The sequence below is a fragment of the Strix aluco genome, chromosome 16, assembly GCF_031877795.1.
Source record: "Strix aluco isolate bStrAlu1 chromosome 16, bStrAlu1.hap1, whole genome shotgun sequence".
Taxonomy (NCBI): domain Eukaryota; kingdom Metazoa; phylum Chordata; class Aves; order Strigiformes; family Strigidae; genus Strix; species Strix aluco.
In genome coordinates, this window is record NC_133946.1 from 11,606,543 (window position 1) to 11,628,937 (window position 22,395).

The following is a 22,395-nucleotide window of genomic DNA, read 5'->3' on the forward strand; positions in this document are numbered from 1 at the left end:
TGGTTATCCAGGTGAGGAAATAAAAGCCAACTCTAAAAGCAAGAAAAATGAATTGTCTCTTGGATACAACACCTTTATCTTAAAAAAACAAACAAACAAACAAAAAACAAACAAACAAAAAAACCCCAAAAAAACCCCTTCTCCTTTCTGAATTTTGTCCAGGAAATGCTAAAGTAACTGACATGCCAGGAAACTGTAAATAGCTGGCTTCTTTATCAGACTACCTCTGGAAAATACCTAATTGCCTCACTGGCAGCCCTGCTGGTTTTGACTTGATTTCTAAACCGACTGCGGTGGGGGGAAGCTATTTCACTTGCTGTCTTGATTACAGAATTGGATTCTGCTGGGTTCCATTTGGGACTCAAGTAGCAGGAACATAATGGTTACATCTGCAGAGTTTCAGCCAGTGTAAACTGTCACTGCTTCATTCAGCTTAATAAATCTGTCCTAATTTACATCCCTATGAAGTCTAAAGCCTTAGAACAGTTTACCTTCCTCCTTCTGCAGGGTGCCATGAGATCTGTTGCTGAAATTTAGCCTGCAGAAGTGTCAACTTGATATTATATTTTGCATTTTTGAAATTGCATGGCATGGACGCAGGCAAGTTATGCAAGATCAGCACAACGCCCACAGAGTTCTTGTATCCAGAAAGGGACACGGCAGAGCTTACCAGATCAATAAGTAACACTTTGGTTTGCCTGGGCGATGGAGCAATGATGTATTTGCTGCTCATGGACTGCAGTTTATACCTCTATAGGGCAAAGGAGTCTTTAATCACAGATTCTCAAAGCGTGAGGCTTTGTTATGTCTGTTAACTCCCTCCCCGCCCCGGAGTGAAGCCTAAGTCAGCCATCCTGTGATTTCAAGGCTTAGTTAAGAACTATGCATGCATTTCCCTTATACACTAGAATCTTGATTAGTATCTTGCTCTTGCCTTCTGTGCAAAATGTCACTCAACAGACAGTCCCATCCTCTTTGCTGAGATCACAGCATCAGCCCACAATAAAAAAGGTCCCAGAAAACATTGATTCACTGCATTACAGAATCTTGATAGTGGTATGTGTCTACAGTGAGATCTCCTCAGTTTTAACTGCAGGGTTTTAATGGAATTTATCACTGTGGTCTCCTCTGTCCTCCAATTGTGAGGGTATTTTACCTTCAGTGAATTCTTCTAACCCTTCTGCTGAGGGCCAGGAGGAGGGGGTGTTGTGGTGCTGGTGCCCTGCACAGCGGCTGGCAGGGGACGGTGCTGGTGAGGAAGCGACTGCGAGCTCTGTGTGTTTGTGTGGCCATGAGACTGAACCAGGAGCTTTCTGAAGAAGCTTGAAGATGAAATTGCTGAGAATTTTTGCCTGAAGCAAGGGATGTTTCCCGTGTTTAAGACAAGCAGCAACCTGCAGTCAGAAGGAAGAAGGGACTGAATTCACTCCAGAAGTATTTCTCTGAGATCTTTTTTTTAAGGTAAGACTGCTGTTGTGGGACGTAGATGGGGCAACAGGGTCCAGCATTCTGAACACTAACACTGAGATGACTTTTCAAATTTTTTTACCTTCCTAAGCTGTAGAACTGAGATAAATCACTGATATCTCTGGCACTCCCTTTTTAGGCTGGAAATTTAAATCAGCCAATAAGAACTAATTTTCTGAGGTCTGAAGCCATAAAAAAGGGATGAGAAGGAATGCTTTTAACACTGCCTTTTGCCTGCCTGTATTCTAGTGGTGAATAAATGCCATTGCCTATGCTTCTAAATCATGTACTTAAATAGTAGAATGATGGGCATTGTAGGAACAGTGGGTAAATAAAAGTAAAATTTAGTAAATAGACATAAGCTTATGGTTTATTAATTTTGTTTAGTGCTTTTAAACATCGATAGATTGTTGTTCTGTAGGAGGCAAAATTAGGATGGTTCCTGCCTTCGGAACTTGAAGGTTTTTAATAGGCTTGGTTTGGAGAAATGCTATTGAAACAAGCAAGGGGAGATAGGTTATTTTTTTAAAGCATCTATTTGAATTACACCTGAACAACCAGTTTGTCACTGTTGAAAACTCTTTGTCGAGGGGCCAGAAAGTAGTAGAGCGCTCCTTGTCCCAGCTGGAGGCAACTTGTTTGAAAAGCCTTATTTAAGATAGAAAAAAAAATACCTTGAATGTACAGAGATGGCTCTGGAAAAAACTGGTGAGTAACGTCTAAAAAATCTTGTATCATCAGTATTCCCTCCTCCCCTCTTTAAACCAAAAACTGAAACTCCTCCTAGTTGGGAACCCTCCAGACTGAGAATTGTGTGCTTAGGTTGCGGTGTATAATTATAGTCCTTGAGGGAAGTGCAGTAGAGCACGGATTTTACAAAGGTGCTGGAGCTGTTGAGGAACACACTTGCTGAGCCTGGAAGTGCAGGGAAGAGTGTAGTCGTGAGTCTACACTTTCTCTTTGCACGCTAATTGATCTAACACTTTCATGCAGTTCCATTTTTGCTCTTGGAAAAGGAATAAAACGTGCTCATAAAAGCAAAACCATCTTCTGTTTAAGGGAAGTAAGTGTAGTTAATAAGCTTTTGCACCTAAAGCTGAGAAGGAGGAAAAAGCCTTGTCAAGTCGGTGAGAAGTGAAATCAAACTGCTCTCTGACTTGTTGCCTCCTCTTCCCTTCCCTATGTAAAGTAAGGAACAAGGAACGGAGCAGTGCCCAGGGGGGAGCTGAGCTCTGTGAAGGTTGCAGAGTGCTTAGGTGAGATTGCCAGCGGAAGGGTACTTGTGCCCAATACTCGGGCAGGGAACGATGGCCAGGAGGGTGTTTGGTGCCAGCAGTCCTTGCGTAACGTTATGCTGGCTCCACAGCTGGCTCTGCCAGGCGCTGGAGCAGTTAATGCAGTTGGATGCTGTTGCTGCAGTTTGATTCCACTTTGTAGAAATAGTTGAGATGGGGATATGCCTGCCAACTTCACAGTCAGGAGTCATCAGTTCTGCCTCTGACACTTGGGGAGCATGAATGAATAACTCTTAAAATATTAATCTAGGGCAGCTTCCAAGAATCCTGTGTACTGGAGTCTAGAATACATTGTGATCTGATTCATTATCCAGGGACAGCAAAGTCTTTGAAGAGGTGTTTACCCAGTGTGTGGACACACTGAACTTCAAACTCCCAAAGAAAACCTGCCTTGGCAACTTTCAATAATATATTTGGAGAGGATAGACGCGACATCAGAGGGTAGGGGAGCGACAGACGTGCAAGCAAGGCTACAGGTGAGCAGGGAAACCAAAGAGGGACGGCAGTAGCTGTGGGCTGGTGCACAGGACAGCACGGCAGACTATGGCTTTGGGGGGTATGGAACATGCTGCTGCTTGGGGCAGTGTCTCTTGACATTGATTGAAACTGGAATTCTGCATAACCAGTGTCAAGCTCCATATTATCTTCCATGTGATGGTTCTTCAGTAAAATCTTCTGTTTCTTTTTACTGATAGGATTTGGTGGGAGAGGAGGCTCTTTGCAGTTCCTGAGAGAACTGTAGAGGGAGGGATAAATAGGAGGAAGCCAGTGATACTGCTGGAGAATACAAAGCACAGCAAGCCAGATAAAGGTGCTCTTAATTGAGGAGGAGGATTGGTATTTAATTAAAACTACTGCTAAAAAACAGGCTCTTAGTAGTAAAATAAATAATAGCAGGACATGAGTAATTCCTCTCGGGGGAATGTCGGAGACAAAAATTACACTAATGTAATAATAAAAGGGACCTGTGTGCAATTGCTCAGAGGAATAGTAACAGGATAGAATGATTTTTCACTGCTAAGAAGTTCAAATGTGGTTCAAGTCAAAAGGGACTGAAACTTGTTAAAGCACACGCTCCTCAGGGCTCTTGGGCCATTTCAGAAGGCAGAGTTGTCCGAGTTACTGAACCTGCCATTGATGCTTTACTTGGCAATCCCAGCAGAGAGACGAGAGATTGAGCTCCTTCTCTGCTTTAGCAAATGATGGCAAGTTAAGTGTGTCGCTTGCACTCCTGCTGCTCAGTCAGTGTGTTTTCAGTGAATTAAAAATATTTCAGGCTCAGACTTAGGGCAATTGAGCCATGTGTCGTGTACCTGGAGGCAAGAAAGGACATCAAGCCATCTTTTGCTCCCTTATTTCCCTCCCACCCCTTATTTCAGAGCTCTGTCTGCATTCCTCAAGCTGTGATGCCCATTCTGGTAAGGTGGTTGAATGGTGTAAGCTCATTAACCATTCTCAACTGAGTAATACACAGTGACATAATTTCTTTTCCACAGCTGGCTTGCATAACGCTGCACTTCGGTTTTTGTTACTTTTTCCATTTCATCCTTTTAATTTCTATGACATCCATCTGTTTATCAGATAAGTTTAGAAAAAATTGGGAAGAAAAAAAAAAATTAAAAAAATCCCAGAATACAGAGAGAAAAAACCACACAGATGAGTGTAAAGGGGATTTAACAAAGAAGAGGTATTGGGACACTGGAATGAGAAGTGCTATTGCCCAAGGCAGGAAAGTGAGAGAAGATCCTGGATACTTGGGGACCAGAAGAGCAGGTAGTAGAAGCTTTTTCTTTTTATTTTCTTCCTGCTTTCCTCCTTCCTTACCCCAACCTGAAGAAAGAACCCAACCCACCAACCACCCCTCCACTCCCTGCAAAAAAACAACCCAAAAGCCACCAGCCACCCTGAAACAGCTGGCATCCTGGCTGCCTGAAAGCTGTCTTGTTTACAAAGACTGGCGTGCATTGCTGTAGCCAGTTATTGGTCATTTCCTTAAAAAAAAAAAAAAGTCTCTGACAAGAATTCATGTTCCTCTGGACTTGCTTAAAGTGTAGCAAGGAATAGTGCTGCTTCAACCAAAGAGCACTTTGGAAACAGTTGAGTGATATATTTTTCTCCTGCAGGTGGCCAAGGGGAAGGAATCAGCCTGTGAATATCTCAGCCGCTCACAAGCACAGCCCAAAAAACCCAAGTTTAGTCACAGGAAAGAGCAAGGTGATAGTGGTTTGTGGTAGATATGGGAGGTAATTCCTCATCTGCTCCGAAGAATCAGCTCTGAGCGGTGTCATTGCTACTGGAGACCCAGCGGAGGTACTGCAGTTGGCATCCACTGGCCAGGGGCAGGTGTCCTGCCGATATGGTGTGGACATACCTGAAACACCATTGTGTAAAAAAGAACTTTTAGTTCTTAAAATGAAACATACTGTTTCCAACTAGAAAACAAACATACTTGGCAGTTTCAGCAGAGACAAGTGTCTCTGTGAACTGATAATATCAACATGATGGCTCTGAGCTCAATTGTTTTTCCCCTGAGAATCTGGTTAAATTGGACTGTCTGTAGTGTCAGTGTTAGCTTACTGATGACCTTCTAGTTTTCAGACTTTCCTCTCTGCAATGCACAATGCCTTGTAAACAACTGTATTTTGTTTTTCTTGTGCTCTGTCACCTTTTTCATTGAGATGAAAATTTTCACAGGTCTCACTTACTAATCCCTTCTAAATCTGATCGTATGCATGTTACTGTGTCCAGGAGACAGAACTAAATAGGCTGCAGAGCCTTGGTTGTGTTACTGAAAGGGTATGGATCAGGCCACTGTCCTCCCTGCTGTGTTGTGGGGATGTTTTTTCTCACCTGTGCTAACCTTTGAGTCTTCTTTCAAAGCTGTGACTTTTCAAGGCATAGCAGGAGCTGAGGGTCTTCTACAGTGGAGCTGAAGAACTGTGTTTAGATGGGGAGAACAGGTATGAATGTCTTGCTTTAATCTGGACCGGGAACAGAGGCGTTAATATTTGTAGTGGCCAGAAGGCACTACACAGAGCTTAAAATAGTCAAGATCAGGATAATTTGGCTTTAAAAACCATCTGGGTCTTGATTCAGTGCTCATTAAAATTCATCGTAGCCCTATGATTGGCTTCTGGAAGAATTAAGCAGGGTGTTACACTTTATAATGAGCACTTTGGGCCTTGTCTAAGAAAGTACATAATTTCTAACATTATTGTATGCATTTAACTTATTTGCTGTAATGTACAACTTAGAATAAGAATCTTTCTAGCACTTGCAGAAGTCAGGGAAAAAACTCTGTTTTCAGGGGACTTTGGATTAGATCTGAAGAACAGATGTTACCGCAGCCTCTGGAAAGAAGTCTCTCTGAGCAAGTCATCTTTGAGCTGTTCATGCTACAGCAAGCTGTCCAGTTTGGGTACACACATAATTAATTTGGAGAAATTGCAGCTCCTGAGCGTGTAGTGAAAGGTGTGGAAAATCAGATAGCAAACCTAGATGCTGTTAGGGAATATTTGGGCCATAAAATGAAAAATGCATGCTGTGTTTATACGTTTAGGTTTCTGATGAAATAAAGTAACATCACAAATAGTTTAGATCTTGTACCACCTCATCAACCATAGATGATAGTAGACAATATGCTTCCATTTGTGACTACTGTGGAGGAAACATCCTGATTTCTGGCACTTTATTATAAAATATGCACTGTTTGGTGTTAACAGAGAAGAAAATACTAATTCTGCTGCTTGCTCCCAAATCAGGAATTTGCAAAGCTCCTTGGGCTTCTGTGTTCTCTTCCAAGTTCTAAATATGTTCTCCCTAAGCTTCTGCAAAATAACTGCCTGAGTGACGTAAAGATGAGCCAATAACTTATTTAAAGAACATTGTCATTTATTTCTGTGTCATTTAAAGGCATGTTTTTAAAACAGTCTCTTAGAACTCGGGGTCACCTAAATTATCTGGCCACTTCTAATTTGTGGTCTGTGATCACCTCCATAATGGGTTGTGGCTGTTCTTGGGCTGAGATTCCTATTTGTTGAAAGAAGGAAATGAAAGAATTTTCCAGATAACTACCCAAGTATTTCTATAGGAAATCTTTGCTTAAGCACTTGGGCACAACTGTTAGCCAGGCTTTCAGTTTTCATCAAAGTTCTGAAAAACCAAACAAGAAAATGCTCGTTTTGAGTCTTAACAAGCATTTGTTTTTAAAGGTCACATGTGGAAATGAACTAAGTTAATACTTTTTTTATTTGAATACATTTCTCTGAATTAATTTATTTATAGAATTTATTTGGCACTCTAGAGAGCACATGAACAAGAAATGTGTTTTTGAATTGGTAGTTGGATGAATGATGATTAAGTAGGAGGTTAACAGAATTTTTTCACTTATTTTTTATGATGTCATCTTCAGAATCCCTAGATCTGCAGAACAGGAGACATACCGTTGTATTTACAGCTTAAATGGCTGTGGCTTATGTTGCTCCTTTCTTAACTTTATTATTATTCAGAATCTGTATAATTCCTTTAATTTTCTAGCTATATATAAGTGGATTAGTTTCTGGTGTTATCTTGAAGAGGACCCTGGTTCAGTTGTTCTGCAATGGTTTCACTCCTTACAGCAGCCAGCAGGACCTAGACTTGTTCCAAAGGAAGGATTTTTGTTGTGACTGCAGCCAAATGCCAGTGGGTCCGTGTGTCAGGTAGGCTCGTGACTCTCTTCAATTTGGACTCCATTAATCATCTGGTAGGGTTTTGGTATGAAAATGTTCTTACAATCCCAGAAACAGCTGGCATGTTTCAGTGCTTTGTAGCACGCATTGCCTGACTGTGGGCACATTTTAGTTTCTTATTGTGGAATCTGACAGTGTTAATAGTTGCACAAATGTTTTGGGTAGCTTTGAATTTTATTTTTTTAATGGAGAAAATGGTGGTCGGAAGCTTTATTGTGTGTCCACCAGCCTGTGTTCTGCTGAAACAGCGTGCCCCAGAGCAACCAGCATCTCATTCTGTTTTATGGTAGTATTTAGGCTATTAAAAACTGCAGCCTGAATGAAGACTGAAGGATGTCACAGCTAACATATTTTTCTACACTATATAAATAAATCTCTAAGTGGTGATTATAACCATTTAATCCTTTGCAACCCGTCCTGTGGACTCCAGTGCCTTCAGAGCTCACGGAGATAGGGGAGACTGAGGGTACAGCATTATGACATCCTTGTCTCAGTGGCCAAACAAGAAGGCCCAGTTCCTGCACTGCAGGTCGCTGGCTTCTGAGTTGTGGTGACACGACTGTTGGTGTGGCTGAGCTGTAAGCCAGACTGCTGAAACAATCTGAGTTTAAAAAGAAATATTAATTAAAAAAAAGAAAAACAGGTTTAACCCTTCACCTACCTCCTATTTCCAGTAAAACCGAAAGATTTTGATGCAAATAGTCATATGGATTATCTGCATGGCATGGTCTGCAGGCAGCTGTACAGTGGCACCAGCACAACCAGGGGGAGTGAGCTGCAGTGTAAAAGTCCAAATGAGTGGCAGGCAGCAGTGCTCAGCAGTGAGAGGAGAGCAAATGCTCTGTCCAGCCTCAGCAACTGGAGGGAGTTGAGATAAATTTTGGATACTCATCCCCATTTCAGTGGTCAACCCTCCCCTCTTCTCTTCCTTGGATTCTGCTCAAACAGCCGCTCTCTGCCACTAGCAGCCTTCCTCCAAAATACGCTACCCATGCAACCACCGTAACACAGAGCACCCTCCTGCACTTGCTGTAGGGTGGCTGCTGCTGGGAGGGTGACCGTGACACCCATTCCCTGGCACTGATGAAGAGCACAGCTCTCCGAGGTGGGCTGCAAGCGTTCAGCTCCCTGCCTCCACAAGGCAGCAAGTGGGACGGGAGCTGCCTGTGCTGCGCAGAGCCACGTGCCTGGATTTTGACAAGCATAAGCTCCAGCCCTCAAATTATTCTGGGCTCTTGAGAGTTGGGTTTGAATGTACCCAGAGGTAGAGAGTGACTAATAACAGCAAATGGCGTTAGACTTTTGCTACCGTTATTTTAGCCACTAGGAATTCTCTGAATTCTGGTTAATACTTTTGCAATAGCTGACTGACCTAGTTACTCTGAACAGAAGCTGTAGTCTGTATTCCTTTTACGGCAGCCAGGGATTTCAATCTGCATTTCTATAGAATCTTTAAGGATTGCAGCATGCTTGAAAAAACAACAGATTAAGCCGCCTCTGTTCTGTGGGAGTTAAACGTTGTCACGGTCATTTTACCAGTGTGCAAAATGACTTTCCCAAGGTGACCTGGCAAATCTGTGGAAAAGGTGGGCTACGCTGGCTTTCTGCTGTGATGGTGTCTTGCAGGACTGATTGTCCTGACTTCTGTGGGAAGCAGCAGATACACCTTTGTACAGGGTGGCACAGAATTGCCTGGTGGAGCATGACGTTACTTCTATTATAACCTAATAAGTCTATGAATTTTTGCAAGTAAAAGATCTGGAAGAAGTGTGAGATGGCTGTGATCCAAGCTGTATTGATATTATCTGCAGGGAATGTCTACCAAGCCACAAGAATTTAACCAGTAGCAAAACAGCATGTGCTGTGTTCAGGTGATCCTCTTGAGCTTTAATTTCAACTTCACATCAAAGTGGGAGTTAAAATTTTTAAAGAGTCTGCTGTTTTCTTACTCTCTCTAAACTGAATCTGCTTTCTTGGCTATGTTCTCAGCTCTCGCTGCCCCAGCCCAGTGTTCTCTGGCAGAATCTGCAGGTCCTTGTGCTGCTTCCTCCCTGGCTATGCTTTGCTCCACCACCGGAGCTGCCTGTGATTCTGCCCTAGTGCTGATGAGACCCTGAAGCAGCACAACTTTTCTTCTTCCATGTGACCCAGCGTCCTTTGTATTTGGTGGTCGGCATGCATATGGTGGAGAAGGACTCCACGCACCACACTGCCCTGCCAGATTTGAGCACGGGGATGTGTCCTGGTCTATAACAGCACACAGTGCTCTGGCAGAGGCGATGAACTTGATAAACCAATTTCCAGTTCGCCAGCTCTGGTGCATTTGGTTTTTATTTTGAATTGGGCCGAAAAAATGGAAACGGGATTAGACTGTAAACCTTGGAGACACTTAGAAGGATGCTGAACGAGCTCAGGCAGTGGGAGAGCAGATGAGGCTTTGTCCTGCTGGGATCTCCAGGACACTTCATAATGTCAGTAATGCATAGTAAGCAGGAGGACAACCCTAACATTAGAGCTGGCAATCCAAATAGTGCTCTCTCGAAATTCTCTGCTCACTTCTGAATGCAATAGCCTTGGGGAAAGGTAGCTGAACTGTAAGCATTTATTTAAAGTGAAACTGCCTCTGGATTGCTGCCTCGTTATCTCCAGTCCTGGTTAATGTCATGTGTTGATTATGAGACTTGCAGACTTGATTCCTATCTTGTGCTTCCTCCCACCAGTTGATGCTGATGCTTTGTGAATTTGTAACACACCCTTTCTCCTAGTGACCCCTTTGTCCCAATTGTTGGCATATTTTTTCACTTCCCTGGCCAGCTTACTCTGGATTTCAAGAACCATGAAAGAGGGACTGCACTTCTTTGATGGAAGTGCATTTGTGCCTCCTAGCAAATCCCAGAGCTCGGAGGAGCTGTGCCAGAAGGTCTAGCTCTGAACCACAGCCTAGCTCCATGGCTGGAATTGCCTTAGTTCTTACTGAGATTTCCTGAGTGCATCAGATTTACTGTGCCTTGGTATTAGGCTTCTCCTGGAAGCTTTGTTGAAGCAGGATATATTTTTCTTAACAGCTTGCCCAGTTCCTACAAGCTCCAAAGAGGTGGCCAAGTATGTTTCTCCTGGCTGAGGTAGAGGAAAGACCTCATATATGGTATGTTGGTAAGTTGGCCTTGGTCTCTAACTTTTTTTTTTTAAGATTAGAAGTGCCCAGTCTTGCCTGTTGGCATACCAAAATGTCAAAAAGCTTTTTTTTTTTTTCTCTCACAAAATTCCACTCTGGTAGAGATGAAATGGGCTTAAATGGAATCTATTGCAGCACCAGTGCAAGACATGAGGTGCTGGTGCTTTCCTGACACAGTGATGTGGATGGGCAGGGAGAGAAAAGAGGCGAGATCAGCAGTTTTGATCTGAAATTTGCTATGCTTTGTGTCTGGGGAGGGGACATGGAATACGGAATGGCCTGGGCTGTGTAGATAAATCAGGCAGTCTGCGATGCAAGCGTTTAGTCAGTGTACCCTGCAGCACTTCTTGCTTGCCAGTTATGGCTGCCATAGCCGAGACAGACAGGACCTGAATGAGCAACAGAGAGTATAGCAACTGTAGGAGGAGTGGGGTGTGTATGCGTGTGTTTATATAAATGTGTGAGTATAATTATTTATATTATCTTGTGCAATTCTCTAGGTAAGAAGGGAGCAGTGGGCAGGGAAGGAGCAGTTGAAATGTTTAATAAAGGGACAATTGCTAAAGGGGAAAATTAGAGATGCATCAGTTTTACTGGGAAATTTTTCTTCAAAGTGTGTAGGGACCAAACTTGTGAATAGAAAGACTGGAAAGTGTCCTAATTTTTCATTAAGATTGTAGGCATCAGAGGTTCACACCAACTCAAAGCTGCCTTAGTTTCATCTAAGCTTGTGTCTTGACAAGTAAAATCAGGCTCTTCCATTTACAAAGAACTTGTGTCTTGTTCTAGAAGACTGTCTTAGCACGTAAGCCCATGAAATATAATCCTTATGCAAATCTGAAGCCAGTTCCAAGCCTGGGTGACTCCTTGTAGAATATAAATGACGTTTCTTTGTGACGCTCCCAAAATTATCGTTGCGTAGATGACTCCTCACCAACTGGCATGTCAGCAAAGCACAGATGCAACAGATGACAACGACAGTTTGCGCTCGCTGTCGCCTTTCCTCCACACCTAGCAGGATTATGCTGTTTCCTCATCTCTGATCCTCCACGACACTGCTTCTGCCTTGCAAGTTCCAGTCTTTTGGAGAAAGAATGCTGTCCCCCTCTCTTGATTGTAGTTTTTATTTACTATTATTAACATGAAGTTTCCCTTTTTTGATTACATCTGTGCATGGGGCCTGTCCTGTAGGAAGAGACAAGCTAATCCCCAGAGAGAAGGGAACCTGGCTAACTTTTATTTCCTGTACCCTAGGGATGCTGCCGTGAGGTAGCAGGCGGGAAACCGCAGGCTCTGGCAGGCAAGGACCTGCAGTGTAATGTAGAAGTGGTGACTGCAATTTCAGGAAGCAGCCTTCCATGATTTAGCTAGCAGGTCTGGAAATAAGGATTATGAACCTCAGACCATCAGCTATAATGCCAGGGTTTCCTTCACGTTCTCTATACGAACCCCAGTTCCGTTCCTTCTCCATACTATTACTGTGGATCTTGTGCATTCCAACTAGATCTGTGACTCTGGTTGTTGTACAAAGACACTGCAGCCTAGTGAGGTGGGGTGAATAGGTGGGAAGGAAAATGGGAGTGGGGGAATGTGGCAAAAAGATCCCTGGGCTGGCCCACCTCTACTGGACAAGCCACTCCCAGCAGAAATGATGACAGCCTAATGATTATTTATGATGAACTTTAAGGTCCCTTCCAACCCAAACTATTCTATGATTCTATAATTTGTAGCATGTCGTTAATTTATTTATTTTAAGGGTGGTTCAACAAAATCAACATTAAAAAAAAAAGAAAAAAAAATCATGGGGGTGGATTTTTAAGGCTTTTATCTCTGCTCTTTGGACCTAAAAATATCTTAGGGTTAAGCCAGCATTGTTAGAGGTTTGGAGAGGCCAAGAATCCTCTTTATTTGCTGTGGAGAAAGAGCAGCTGATGGGTTTGCTGACATGAACTCTGATCTCTCCTGGGCTGTAATCCCCAAAGTGTCCTCTAATGATGTCCCCTTCCACCTCTGCCCATCCACCACTGGTAGTGGTGGAGCTGGTGTCCTACTGAACGCAAGTCAAGTCGCTTGGGGAAATGGCTGTTTCCAGGAGGCAGTAAACCCCTAGGCATGGCACAGGCAGCGCAACAGGATTATAGGGTAATACTAGACTTCAGACTTCGCAGCACTGACTCATGCTGAGCGAGCGACAGGGGAAAAGTAAAAACGCCAGGTCATGTGCTGCTCATCTGCAATGCAAATAAATTGGTGAATTTTTCTGTAGCCAGCCATATAGGAAGCAATCAAAGCTTTCCTGCCGGGAGTGACAAGGAATTGGTGACAGGTCCTGAAATCTGCAGCCAGGCGACACAGGTGGAGATGTTGGGATTTGTTAGAAACTGCAGCAGCTCTAGGCCCCGAGGCTGTGGAGCCGAGAGAGAAGAGCTAACGAGCAAGTTGGAGCTTTAATAAGTCAGCAGTGAAGGGGGGGGGGGGGTAAAAAGGGCGGAGGGGAATGGGAGGTGATCTCCCCAAGGTTCTTGCCTGAGACCCAGCAAACCTCAGTGCCCAGGTGTGACTCTGAGCTCTTTCTCTCTCTCATCCCCTCTAGGGACCAAAAAAGGAGAAGATGGTGAGGAGAAGGCAAGATGGTCCCAAGAGGCTCTGCTGTCGGCATCTGTCATTTTCGTTGGAACACGAATCTGAGGTTTCTCCACGCTGAGTGCTGCTGTGTCCCATCTACTACCACGCCCTGAAATCAAACTCGGCAGCTTAGGTGAACCAGGCACTGTACAAACATGTCAGACTTGCCTCCACCCCTTTTTCTTCTCCCGCTTTCTCCTGCCGTCTTTCTCGCTCAAGTTTATCGGCGTGTCAGCAGATTCCGGTGGCAGAGTGTTCCCACCTCACCTCTGGTTACGGAGCAATGAGGAGTCAGGGGTAAGCTCCCTCCCGCAGATTTGGGGATCGACACTGACTTGCTTGCTTGCTTTAAAGCAATAACACCATCGTCCTAATGGCCGCTGTTTCGTGCGATTTGTTTCCTCTGTTTACAGAGGACTAGGTTTGTCAGTTTAAACTAACGTCTCTACTCCCCAGCGGCTGTGCTGCTACGGCTTAACCCCTTCCCTTCGGAGCTAAGCCTTGCCACCACCAAGAATGAGCGTAATGATCACACGTGTGTTGGCAGTGCCAGCCTCGGGCAAAGTGAGAGGGGAATGGTTCGGGGGGTCACACAATTTTTTCTATCAAGGGATGGTTCTGGAAGGGAAGAAAAACCAGGAGCTGGATTCCTTCGGGAAGGAGTTTACTTCATCTTTACTCCTATAGCCCAGCAACACCGTCCTCCAATCGGCTTTGCTGCATGACAGTGGGAGAGTTTCCCTCCAGACCCTTCTTTCTCCTCTCACTTGGAATTGTCCTCTACCGGCGTTGTTGCAGCAGGACTACCAGTAAGATCTTGTGTTTTTTGCTTTCCAGTGTCTTTTAGGTGGGCCAGCGTATGGGTCTGTGGTGCCTGGGGTCTAGCGATTTAGCCTAATGACACTCAAGATGATGCGGAACGCGGAGAGGAAAATGTGTTGTTGAATCTTGCAGGGTGATGCTCTTAAAACACTGGGGTGAAGAAGGGGTTAAAATTACTCTGGATGATGCTTGCGAAAGCAGACAGCATGTCAGGAACATGCATGCTCATTGCTTTTATGCGAGACATGGCAATATCTCCTCTTAAGTCTCTTGTATCTGCAAGGACCCTCACTGTATCTTCTGGAGAGGTCTAATTGACTCAAACCCCCTCACGTCGCTGCTCCTGACCTGGCTGCTGTGCCAGCCGAGATCCTTTCAGCACACCTCCTGAAGCTACCTTGTAGTACTCGTGTGTGTATGGGTGCTTGAGTGTATTTTGGCTATCTGAAAGCTGGCTAATCTCCTCCTATTTCAGTTACAAACTACAATTCTATTGGGCATTTGTACTTAATTATTTTTGCCAGGTGGTAACCAACAGATACAGCCAGGTATTTACAGCTACAGAAAACAGTCCTGTCTGTTAATGTTTGCTGATATGTTTGCTTTCTTCTCTGCCAGGACATTAATGCTTTAATGTATTTGGGGACAGAGTACTGAAAAAACAGAAGAGAAGTTTGTGGCTGGTGAGTGCAAGTTCTCAGGTGAGACTTGGGGGATGTACGTAGAGCAAGAGATATTTGCTGAGTTTTCCTCTGCTTTTCTGAGTTTTGTGCTTGGGTGAAACCTGAGTCAGCCCCTCCACAGCTGCTGGGGAAACGAAAGTTTTTAACTCTGCTGCATGGCTCTTCCCTGTCCCACTGGAAAGTCTCATTCTTGATGGTGTGATGAAGCTGTATATTGATTTTAATATTCTGCACTGCCTTGGTATGTGCGTCCTGTGCACTAAGTGTGAGCAATGGTTTATGTATCTAGTAGCAAAGCTGATTAAATAGTGGAAAGAGCTATCAGCAATAGTAACTGTGCTTCCAGGTGGAAAGTCTGTTCCCTGTACAGGGGTTGTTTCTGTCTAGATGGGTGTGAGTGAGTATGTATGTACCGGAAAAGAGTATCCTGGATCCTGCTGCCAATGCTTGCAAAAGTGAGAAATGTAACTCTCGCTTGTTCACAAAATGGTTTCATGCCCAAGGAGAAGCACTGTAAAAGTTTGGCTGTCCTGCCTCCAATCAGGAAAAAAAAAGAGCACTTTTTAACCTATTACTGTAATGTGCTTAGGGAAATTCTCAAGCAGAGAGAAGAATTAAATATTTTGTGCAAATTGCTTAAAACAGTTGGACTAGCCTACACCAATGCAAGTCGAAACTCAGCCAGGTTCTGAGTTCTGCATTGCACGTCATGGTTTCTTGAGGGTACTGACAGAGGTACCGTGCTGAAGTTTCATCTCACTTAGAGCTGCACATCAGTTCTGTGCAGGCACAGGTCAGCAAGAGCAGCTGAAGGCTAACCAGTACGTTGTGCTGCACAGCACTGGTAGCTGGAGAGAGTACAGCAAACTTTCAGATCTTGCCAAGGGAGGTTCTGGACTGAGGGACCAGTTTTCTTGTCTGTTGCTCTTGCACCCGTCTCACTGGCTTCTAAGTTATTGTATGGACTCAGTGCAGTGGAGGACTGAGGAATCAGGACTTGGCTGACACAGGTCTTGTTTTTAAGGAATTGCTCAGTATGGTTTCTAAAGTTGCAGGAGGCTCATCGTGTGGCTTGAGGGCTAATGCACTGAGACTGGGTCATGAGTGGTGATGAAGTTCTGAGGCTGACCTTCCATTTGTCTGGCATAAGAGAGCAGTGTGAATGTAGGGTGATGGCAGACTAAAAGTTCAAATCTATTTCCCTCAAAAAAAAAAAAAAAAAAATCTCAGGAAATTACATTTGCCCTAGGGCTGAGCCATTTTAACTTGTAGTGGTAGTGATTAGATTATTTTGTAATGAACAGATGAACAGGGTGTAGCTGTAGACAATAACAGTTATTTATCTTCACTTGTGTTATGAGTGCACCTCAGGTTTTAATGTATGGAGGGCTGTGTGAATGTTCATACTCATGGCATGTGTTTTTTCCTTTCCAAACAGAGCAGAATAACTGATATTCCCTAGGAGAAGACATGTCTGTTATGATTTAAATTTCCATATTGGTGTTGGCAGCAGTGAGTAGGAAGGCACTGAGAGTCAGCCAGGTTGCGGGGTTTAAGCTAGTCTGTCTCCTCCATGTTTTGGGGCACACTGCCTGGGCTGCAGTTTTCCCATCAGTTATCCTGTGGGGATAACACAACTAAACTGCCTTGCAGGCTGTTGACAGCAGTTAAATATATATGTATCTCACTTTGGGAGAACATGGTGATCATAAATAGGGACTAAGATTCTTTAGTGTTGTTTGGAAGGAAGTTTAACTCTTGCCTCTATACTTGGGTGGTCAGGGGAATGATGGGAATGTCTCTGCCAGCCCTTTGCCACGCTGCTGGACGGAGGACTGTGATCCAGGACGTGTGTGGTGGCCAGTGCCTGGGCTGGAACAGGTCTGCTTGCCAGCAATTGGCCATGGTCACCAAGCGTGCAACTTGCTTGGCTCCTGCCTGGTGCTTCCCTACAGTGAAGTCTGTTCCATGCACATTTGCAGAGCTATAGCTTCCCTCTCGTAACCCAATGTGCCAGAGGCAGCTGGCTCTGCGATCCGTGATGTGGCACGGAGGAGCACAGGGAGGTTACAGTGCTCGGATGGAGCCGCAGGACGTGGCACCCCGTGTTCTGAAGCGCTTTGAAGCAGCGTGTTCCCCAGATGCAGCCTTGGCTCCTCCGTCTGCCATGTGACCCAGTGTGCCAGATGTGGCCCCTTGCACTTGTCCCAACATAACCTCCTATCTGATACGTAGATACTGCTATTCATGTGAATTTTTGGAGACAGAACCTTAAATGTTCTTATTCTAATCTTGGTAGTATTTTTATGCTCATTTTGAATGGATCTGTCACACAAGACAGTGGATAGTGAAGCCTCATATCCTTCAAGCCTCATCTTGAAGCTCTTTGGTATCCTGGATTAACAGCAAAATACAGCCACTTGTTTTTAACTCTGCTGCATCCTTCATGGCAAAATAAACCCATTTGAACCACTCCAGTTACTCTTTGGATGTGGAACTGTGAAGTGTGTATGTGCAAGGCAGGTGTCAAAGAGATGTAGTGCTATATGGTTTTGTATATCCAGAGCAGGACATGGTCACATCCAGTGTTCAAAAGGTGGGGAAAAAGGGTCATAGCTGTTACAGCGGCTTATGTCTCAGCCTTATGACCTGCAGCACACATCCTGCTGGCTTTGGGTGAAGAGAATGCGATGAGTTGCAGCCTTCTCTTGGTGCTGCAGTGGTATTTGCTAGCTGTAATGCTCTCACAAACCAAACACAGATGGGAAGAGGCTAACCTTATAATGAAGGCATTGGATTGCAATTGAGGTTTGGGTGTGCTTTCTGTCTGTGCAGCTGGTTTCTGTCATGGTGTCTAGACCTACGTGCTGGTGTCAAGATCAAACATGTGGTCAGAGCGTGTCTTGGCTCCCACTGGTGCTGTGCACCCATGGAAGGTGTGTTGGGCCTGGATCTGGCCTTGATATGAAGTTAAAAAGCAGCCAGGAGACATACCTGGAAGCTCTTTTATGTTTGCTAATCTAGACATAGCTGGGAAGAAACCGGGCTAGTAATTTTTTTTCTGTCTCATCTGCAAATGAGGATAATAATTCCTTTTCCTTACCTTTTGTCTGTTTAGATGAAACCTCTGGAGGGTGGGGCCTGACTTCAGAGACTGGCACAATGGGACAGTGACTTTAGCTGGGATTTCTAGGGGACTGTAAATAATGGAAAACTTTATTATCGTCAAGGAAAAAAGCCTATTAGCATTTGGGACATGCCTGTACTGGTTTCAGAAAGTTCAAGAGGTCTTTTCTTTACAAGCGCTTTTATATGTCCCAGAATGAATTTGGTCTACTATAGCTAAAACACACCCAGAAGTATGTCACTGAGCAGCGTCCAAAACAAGCTTAGCAAATAGGCGTTCACTGTGTTTCAGGTTTTAGTCCTAATTTATGAGCAAGAAATGGACCAGGGGAGAAAGAGGCACCACCATAGCCTTTAGACCCTGTTCAGTGGAGGCATGGCAAAAAATGTCAAGCGGTTGTGTTCTTTTTCTCATTTGCCAAAAATAAACCCACCAATATAACAAATATGTCTCCCCCTAAGCTTATTTCTAAAGTAATACTAATCTATATGCTCGTGTGTGTTTGGGCAGGATTTAGAGCATTACATCAGTTTGCTGTGCTGCTAGTTCACCCCAAAACATAGCTTTGCTTTTGGGGGCTGGTGAGGGAGAGAGAGAAGTGAAAGGAAAGGACTTGAAATAGAGGAAGTGATAGCACAGCAAGCAAATATCCACTCTTCCATTAGGAGGAAAAAAAGTACCTAAAACAGTATTTCTAAAACTAGAATTGCAGACAAATGTGGAAGGTGTCATCATGACAAGGCTCTGTGCTCTGAGATCCTATTTCAGATTTCAGACCATTTTGCTGTTCTTTCCCCCTTTCACTCACCCTTTGTTGTCATTTCTTGCTGCATGAAGTCACATTCAGATTTGTACACTCCTCAGGGAAGGAACCTGTCATTTTTCTTTGTCTGCAAACTGCTATGAACATTTATGGCTTGTTATAAATAACAATCATGTCGGAAACCTCAGGAGGGTAATCATTAGGATTTTAGGAGGTATGGAATACAGTGAAATGCCATGTGTGCATATTCACACATACATGGGCATGAGGACATGCATATGTGCATACAACATGCATTGAGAATGGCCTATTTAACATGCACTGCATCTGAAACGTTTTATGTGACAGTAACCTGCAGAGTATAAAAATATTCCTTTTAATTGGTGGATTCTCTGGGATCTTCTTCATCTTCCTACTCCAAGCTCAGTCTGCACGTTGCGGTTCCTCGGGTCCTGTAGGAAGAGCTCTCCTCCTCCCCCCTCCTCTCGTAGCTGGCCAGAGTAGTTTGGCATATCAGCTGAGCGAGTACTTCGAAATCATGGGAACTGCTTTCTTCAGCCCAGGGACCAAGCGTTATCTCTTGTCCGGGGCGGGAGGAATGTAGCAAGCTGCGTCCAGATCTGTGATAGCAACGCAATAAGCACTGATGAGTGAGTTCAGTTGCTGCAGCAAGGAGGGGGAGGGAAAGCTTATTTTTAACTGGAAACTATACAAGTGAGACTGAAGTAGCTCTCTGCTGTCTTCCTATCATCAAGTGTATGTGTGAGCGCATGAGCGTATGAACATAGTTAAGTGCAGCGCATGTATGCTAACGGAGTGTGTGATTGTGTGTGTGCAGGGTGGAGGCAAGTCGGATGAAAGGACAGTGCATGCTAGCTGCTTTGTCTGGGTGTTTGAACTCGTGTGTTCTACTGAGCAATTCCTGATAACATTTATCTACTTCTTTTTTCAGTGGGGTTGATTCTTTCCTGTGCCCTGCTCCTCGGGTTGCCTGTCTCCCAGCCATTCCTCTTTCCCTTCCTAACTCATTCCCCTTTCTCTCTTCCATCCTTAATCTTCCCACCCCTTCCTCTCATCTGAGCCTGACCCTTCTCTCTTCTCGCCCCTCCTTCCCAGCCGATCCCTCCCTCTGCTCTGGATCTGCTGGCTGTGGGATTTTTTTCTCATGCTCACTGGCAGATGTGACAGCTTTTGGAACTGTATCATCTAGGAACAGCTATATCTGGAGTTGACAAATCTAACGTGGTTTCCCAGGCAGCAGGAATGGATCGCTGAGAGAATTTCAATCTCCGACTGCTTTTGTCTTGTGGTAGTGACTTTTATTATTTATGTTTGTGACATTTCTTACAGTACAGTTGTCAGCAGTGAATGAAAGACTAAAGTCTAGTAGATTATTATAAAATCAGTGTCACAGTATTTGTATTATTGTATTAAAGGGATGCTGTCTACGTTTAAATACAGGTTTGGCTTGATTTACAGAATCTTAAATGTGTAAAATGTTCTTACGAATTTCTTACTGAATTAGAAAAGGCCTGTTTTATGTATTTTATTTAAACATTCTTTAGCTGGATATTGGAAATACAAGTAAATAGCTCTTGCATGAAAACCACGAAGTGAAAGGAGACTGGTTAAATACAAACCTCAATGAAATGCAAAACCTACACAGATTATTACAATCCATTGGATTTCAAATAACTATTTTTAATGTATGAATTTAATTTGATCTTAACGCAGTGTACCTTTAAACCACCTGTCTGATATGGCAACGTCTTTATAACTAAAGATTGATGCTGACCATATAAAGCAAGTGTCATTGGATACCCAGGGGTATGTCGTATTTAGAGTTGATTACATTTTGTTTTTAAGATGTCTATTATAAGCCAATAAGGTAGATGCAGGCCATGTCAGCTAGTGACCCTAAAATTGACCATGAACTTAGTAGATGCTTCTCTCTGGGTTTAGGAAGCGTGCTTTTGTATATAGGATCTAAGTGTAGTCCAGGTGTTGATTGACAGGTATAGGGATTTAATGTAAACATACAAATGTAATGTTTATGCTTATGCAAACTGATATGCTGGCAGAGAGCCACTGTTCTATTTGGGGCCAAAAACATCACCTGGGCTTTAAAAATTTGCATTTTGAAATAGTTTAGCTAGAATCTTTCTTCTCATGGGGAAATGATTGAAATGATCAGAACACAGTTGATGCTACAAGTGCTAATGGTTGTGGCATTCGTAACACCCCATTTTACAGGACCCCTTGCCACCTGAAGCAGTTAAAGAGCAAACTTGTAAGACACCGTGTGCTATGCCCTGAATATCTTCTCCTTACGAAGATGAGATGAGGAATGAAGCTGTAGAGAGTAGGAGCAAGAGAAGGAAAGATACTGGTTAAAATAGTAACATCGCTCTGTCTGGAAAATGCCCCTGTTCTGGTGGATCAAGTAGCTGTCATGACTGACATGTAGTCAACGATTCAGAACTGAAGCACTTGATAGAATACTACAGATATGCTTCCTGCTTTCCTTGGAGGCTGTGAAAGCTCCTCAGTAGCACCAGCTGTTGGTTTGAATTGTACTAACACCATGAGCTATTAGAATATCTTTCCTTTCCAGGACTGTCTGCACTTTTTTCCTCAAAGAATTGTCCTATTGCTTTAGTCTTGATTATTAGTTAATATGCAGCACTTAAGGGGCCTTCGAGATGAATCACTGTGTTTGAGTAGCTGCTTTACAGACCTGGAGCACAGATGCTCTTCCCATAAGCTCTCCATTGAGATGTATTTGGGTTTTCCTTGGAACATATTCTGAGCAAAGATTATTCTGGCTCCGAAACCTCTTCTAGGCAGAGCAGTTGCTTCCAGCTTCTTTTGTAAGTGTTTTTTTTTTAGTTTCCTAACCTTTTGCTTTCTTTTTCAACTGTAAGGTATCTTTAGTAGGCTTCTGGACACAGTATTGCAATGGACGTTGTCAGTGTGTGAAGTCTGTATTTCACCAAGGATGGGTTGCATGATTGGGGGTGTAGATGGTGTAAAGGTCCTTCTGCGCCATACGAACACTTCCCATCCCAGTGACTACAGGATCCTGGTAACCAAATTTTAAGCCAGTGTGTATGAGCCTAGCACTAGGAAGCAAAGTCATTGCTCACCTGGTGGCTGCACTTTGCTCCCTAATCAAGTTTTAAGTGGAACAACCTGGAAAATGTTTGACATGTATTTCACTGCGGGGTAAAAAAGCACGAGGTGTGCTGGTTTTTGAGACCAGTGTGCTCATGTCTGCACCACAACATGTTGTCTCTGTATGTGTTCTGTGTCTCTGACCCTTGTAAATATTTATTTAGCACAAATTGTTGGAAGATGTACAGGGGAAAAGCGATCTCTACAAAATTGAAGATCAAGTGGCAAAAACCCTCTACCTGCTGTCCAGGAAGAGGTGGTGTTCATCGCTTTAGGCAGTATTAGTGAGAGGCAAATGCTAATATTAAAGATGTGGGTGGAAAGGGAGGAGCACATAAACATTTCTTTTTTTCTACTGGTGGATATTAATTGCTTTAAAGAAACCTGTACAGCTTTTTCCCAAGCTAGAGAGCTTTAGCACTGAACTACCTAAAATGTTTTGGCACTGGGTCTCTGTTTTGTCTCGGCTCCCTTATGGCTCTCATTGTGCAGTTCATCCTGTGCATTGACAGAAAGCATCTTGGAGAGGAGATG

At 43.8% G+C, this 22,395-nt stretch overlaps 1 protein-coding gene across 6 annotated transcripts in view; it reads left to right on the forward strand.

Annotated features, from left to right (window-relative positions):
* Positions 1-1,323: 1,323 nt before the first annotated feature.
* PAK6 (p21 (RAC1) activated kinase 6) overlaps positions 1,324-22,395 on the forward strand; it is a 39,592-nt gene continuing 18,520 nt past the window's right edge. The window contains exons 1-5 of one of the 6 annotated variants that reach the window (XM_074842330.1): positions 3,138-3,238; positions 4,142-4,180; positions 10,558-10,645; positions 13,261-13,589; positions 14,733-14,797. The gene's annotated coding sequence lies outside the window, so the exon portion shown is untranslated. Of the gene's footprint in view, positions 1,462-3,137; positions 3,239-4,141; positions 4,181-9,301; positions 9,364-10,557; positions 10,646-13,260; positions 13,590-13,926; positions 14,102-14,732; positions 14,798-19,881; positions 19,997-22,395 lie in introns of those variants that run through there. The other 5 variants (XM_074842327.1, XM_074842326.1, XM_074842331.1 and 2 more) reach the window with 5 other exon arrangements.